Raw genomic sequence first — 537 nt, 5'->3', positions numbered from 1 at the left:
GCGCCCATTGCCGGCTCGTGGGGAGCTTCTCATCCACCAACACCCCCAAAGTCCTCCTCCTCAGGGCTGCTCTCCATCCATTCCCAGCCCAGCCTGGATCTGTGCTTGGGATTGCCCCGACCCATGTGCAGGACCTTACACTGGGCCTTGTTGAACTTCATGAGGTTGGCACGAGTTCACCTCTCCAGTCTGGATCCAGCAGCTTGCTGGATTTGAGGGTTGGGGAAGAGCAAACACCCAGAGCGCACACGATGAAGACACAGCGAAAGCCCTTCACAACACGGAAACCCCCACCAGGTTGGGGACTCCACCTGAGCAGGGTGGTTCCTGCAGCGCAACCCCGGGAGGGTGGAAAAACCCCCCAAAAAATAAACCCCAAAGAGGGAAGAGGAGGGTGGGGAGAGAGATCCCCAGCAGAGAGGGGATGTGGTGGGTCTCAGTCCCGCTCCAGCCACGGTGACGGGGTGGGGAGGGGACCCAGCCAGGGATGCGGCACAGCAGCATCAGCCCCAGTGCGTGAGCATCTCCTGCATCCCG

At 61.1% G+C, this 537-nt stretch overlaps 1 protein-coding gene across 1 annotated transcript in view; it reads right to left on the bottom strand.

Annotated features, from left to right (window-relative positions):
* The window catches only part of FKBP5 (FK506 binding protein 5), a gene marked incomplete at its 5' end in the record, with an annotated part of 25801 nt that overhangs the window by 16145 nt on the left and 9119 nt on the right, over positions 1 to 537 (bottom strand). The gene's annotated exons all lie outside the window — the stretch shown is intronic.

The sequence above is a fragment of the Charadrius vociferus genome, unplaced genomic scaffold (assembly GCF_000708025.1).
Source record: "Charadrius vociferus isolate BGI_N301 unplaced genomic scaffold, ASM70802v2 scaffold1511, whole genome shotgun sequence".
In the NCBI taxonomy this organism is placed as follows: Eukaryota; Metazoa; Chordata; class Aves; order Charadriiformes; family Charadriidae; genus Charadrius; species Charadrius vociferus.
The sequence above is the reverse complement of the archived record's forward strand: the minus strand, read 5'-3'. Positions and strand labels throughout refer to the sequence as shown.